Consider the following 4,381-nt stretch of genomic DNA (forward strand, 5'->3'; position numbering starts at 1 on the left):
GCTAGACTACACTGGATGGTTGTTAGGGCACTGGTATACAATTGTGCCCTGGGTAGTTGCTAGGGTGTTGCTATGTGGTTGCTAGAGTCTCTTGGGCAGAGTTAGGGTTAGATGGTTGCTAATGTGTTCTGGTTCCTACTTCTACTTCAAATTATTTCGCTGTATTAATACTAAGTGTTTTTGTTTTCATAATTTTCACCTGCCGGACTATAAACCAGGTAGGAAACTTCCCACAGACGGATATTAAAGAAGGAACCGTCATGTTGCGCACAGGCAAACATCACTTACAATTTCCTAGCAATTTCATTTGAATAGTCATCTAATTTAAAAGACAAGTGAACGGTACAAGCAGGCACATTTAATCTGGATTTGTCCCTTCAAATGGCCGCCTCGCTGCCCACCTCTGCTACTCTAATTACCTCACACATTCCCCTGGCAGCAACATGACAGACTGTCAGCCGTACCAGACAGAAATGCACCTGTGAGCAGAAAGAATAAATCACCTTTTGACTCCTCCTGCGTCTGGAACAAAAGCGCAGCTCCACAGTCGACCTGAAGAAGCAGTGCAGCGCAGAAACTCGTGACCTCGGCTGCTCATTAGTGCATACGATTTAATCCTTCTTCATGTGAATAAATTATCTAATTAAACCTCTTTAGCCCATTAGCAAACATTAAATGCATGCATTTATGAACTCTGCTTTGCATTAAATCAAGCAAATGGAATCCAAATTAAATTGCATATGAAATAAATAAACTAGAAATAAATAAATAAACTTGCTATGTTAGTGTTTTGGTGATTGACAGGACATTGATATACGGTTGCTAAGCTGTTGCTAGGGTGTTCTAAGTAGATTTAGTTTAGTGGATTTAGTTTAACTTTTCAAAATCTGTTTTGGCATCTGTGATCATGTTTTTGTAGTGTTTATGTATTTTCAATCACGAACCCTAAATATGAACATTAATAAAAGTTATTTTAGTATTAGTTTTATACTATATATGTTTAATATTTTAAATTAGCTTTTATTTTTATATTTTCAGTTTTCATTTTAATTTTAGTATAAATTTTAGCAATTTTGTTATTTGATTTTGTCATTTTTATGTTTTTATTTTTATATATTCTATTTAGATTTAATTTATTTTTTATTTCAGTTGGAGTCATTTTAGCTTAAACATATTTATTTCAGTATTTTTTTTTTGCGTTTCAATTTTAAGTTTTTCTATGTAATATTTTTTCCAGGTTTATTTCTATTACTGAAAACTATTTATTAATTGTTTTAATTTTAGTTAATAATAACAACACTGATAGGGATGTGCTTTTACCATTTTATTAATTTGTTTGTTTTAATATTTTTTTTTTTTGTTTTAAAAATATTTCTATTTAACTTTTATTTCTTTTTATTTCAGTTTTAGTCATTTGGTACTTTGACTTAAATGTGTTTATTCCAGTAATTGTCCAAAACAACATTTTATTTTAATTCTAGCTTCATTTCAATGACTGAAAACATTTTTAATTAGTATTTTTAATTTTAGTTAAAAGTAACAACATTGATGGTGATGTGCTTTTGACCTTTTTATTCTTTTTTAAATATTCCTTTTTTTGTTTTAGCCATTTTCAACTTATTTCAAACATCTTTATTGCATATTTACGTTTATTTCATTTGCCACGGCAACATTCTTCATTTTGGTTTAGGTTTTTTAAGCATTTTTTATTATTATTATTATTATAGCTTTATTTCAATGACTGAAATTTATTTTTAATAGTTTTATTTTTACTTAATTTCATAAAAAGGTCTTGAGTCTCTTGCTCATGGGTCAGAGGCTGTCATGCAATATAGCAGCTACTATAATGTCAAGCACAACATGGAAAGCATTCAGTCTGACCTTTAGCCTTTCAGGTTTGGCCTGCGTCACATACTCCATCAACTTTATTTAGCAACTGGTCGACGTCTGCGTTAAAGATCATTCCTCTATAGATGGACAGAGCGGCTGCTCTGTTGAGAAAAAATTCCCAGCAACAATTAGAGGAAATGTTGGCATGAATGTCCAAAAACGTTAATGGCACTACAAGAAAAGCTCTCCCAGCGGTGATGCATTGTGCCTGGAAATGAAAAATGCATCAACCTGAGCCATGTAATTTGCATGTAATTTCTTTTTAAAAAGGATGATTTTTCCCACCAGACTAAATTAACTGTTTTTTTTTTTTATTATTATTATTATGAAAAAGGCAGACATACATTAAATGTAAAATGTAAAACAGGACAGCTCCATTGCTGAAGCTTGCATTTAGATAATATTATGTTTTTTTCTGTTTAAAGATTTTTTACTTTAAATGGAGTTTAGATTTATGAAGAGAGAGAAACCAGGGCACATATACTGAAGTGTATTTGATGTTTCTGGTTGTGTAGTTGAAACGAAAGAACGGCAAACTAAAACGTTTGAACGTTCTTCACCTCTCGGGCTCCAAGAGGAATCGGCTAATTAGAAACCAATAACACAGCATATGGACAGAAATAGAGCAGGATGTGCCTGCTGTGCTTTACGCTCCTCTTTAAAGAAGCGAACAGCATCAAACATCCAAAAATCCTCAAAGAAAACTTACTCTAATTACTTTAGGTGTTCGGCGGTTATATATACCTGCTGCCGCTCCTTTAGAAATGTCAGCCTGTGGGAACAAAATCACCAGAGAATTAATTTGATTTTCATGCAAAAATGGTATAAACAAAAAAGAAATTGAGAATTATTCTGGAAGCACAGGTCAGACTGTGCCTCAACAACAACAAGCACCAAACTATACCTCAACAATAATTTGATATTTATATCTGGTTTTCAAATTAAGAGATAAGATATGCCCTTTACTACATCTAGACAATAAAAGCAATACATAAACACACAAATATAGGCTATGTAATATAAAAAGTGCAATGAAAAGGTACACTTTAGGCGAAAGCAGCTGCATTGTGCACTGGATTGTCCGAGTATTATGAATAAATTATGTAAATTTGCATTGAATGAAAAAGAGGCACTCAGGAATGAATAAATACATATATGAGTTAATTGAACTGTGAAGGGAAATATATGTGAAAATAGTAAAAGTGTGACTTAATTTATGTTTCTCATGAGCTTAAAAACTTTGATTGTCCAGAGTGAACCGGTCTGGAATCCAGACAAAAACAAGAAGCCAGAATAAATAATGAAAATAGTCCAAATAATAATAAGTAGCCTGTGTGAATGTGTTTTAAGTGACTAAGCAATGATCTAAACCATATGACAAAAATATGTTTTCTAGCCAAAATATTTTAAATATCTGCTAAATATATGTTGCAAACATTGAAGTTAAATTAAATATATTTTTGAAATAGAAAATATATTTACTTTGAAAATTCACATACACCAAAATATTTTTCAAAATGTATCTACAGGGCAAGATTTCCAATCTTTAGCCTACTTTTAGGCTAAATGCAAATGTGAATGAAATAGCCTGTATCAAAAGTAGATTTATTATTGTTTATATACATACATACATACATGCATATAGTATATTTTTACATTGTAAAGTTTTTCAGCAAAAGTGGCACGATGAATGTATTTTCTTGGATTTAAATAGATGAAGAGCAAATTGTATTTTTAATGCTTTTAGCCATATATGTATTTTTATTTTTAGAATTGAAAATATGTATACAAAAAAATTTAAATATAAAATATATTAACATAAATATATTTTAAAACATATTTTAGCAAATATTTAGTTTGGCCATTTTTTTTTTTTTTTTTTTGTCTATTTGAAATAGTTTTTAGATGGTAGTCAGATTAGACGCCATATTGAATTAACAATGCTGTGAGGGATACACTTGACTTTACAATGGCACACACTGTTTAAAAGTCCCAGAACTTTTTTTTTTTCCCAAAACTTTTTATGGAGTTTTTTTTTCTCTTTTATCCCCGAGTGTTCCGAAGTGAAGTAAACTTAAACTCACCCTGCTCAGGGAGTAGGGAGCAATGAACACTGTGTAGGGTCCATGTCAATGGGAACACAGTTCATGCACGGAGCTCTCTTCTAACGAGCAGATTATCTGAATCAGGTGTTAACAAGAGAGACATGCAGAATATGCAGGAGCGGGGGAGGACTGGGATTGAGAACCGCTGTGATACTGAAGAGAATCGATTCGCTTCAAACCGGTTTGACTGACGGTACCAATATGAATGGACGCTCATTTGCATTCGTGGGTGAGTATGGGAGGGGTTTACAGGTGTTAATAGCGCGTCATGAGGGAGTCTGAAGCCCTAAAGATAAATAACAGACCCCGCAGAGGGTGTTCTGGTCATTTGGTGAAACACTGGGGATGTTTTGATGCTGTTGGGTGTTTTGCTAGGGAGCGGAATT

The 4,381-nt window shown here is 32.5% G+C and overlaps 1 protein-coding gene across 1 annotated transcript in view; it reads left to right on the top strand.

Moving 5' to 3' along the window:
• The window catches only part of LOC306865755 (serine/arginine-rich splicing factor 9-like), a 343,328-nt gene that overhangs the window by 163,577 nt on the left and 175,370 nt on the right, over positions 1-4,381 (top strand). The gene's annotated exons all lie outside the window — the stretch shown is intronic.

The sequence above is a fragment of the Barbus barbus genome (assembly GCF_936440315.1).
Source record: "Barbus barbus genome assembly, chromosome: 47".
NCBI lineage: Eukaryota > Metazoa > Chordata > Actinopteri > Cypriniformes > Cyprinidae > Barbus > Barbus barbus.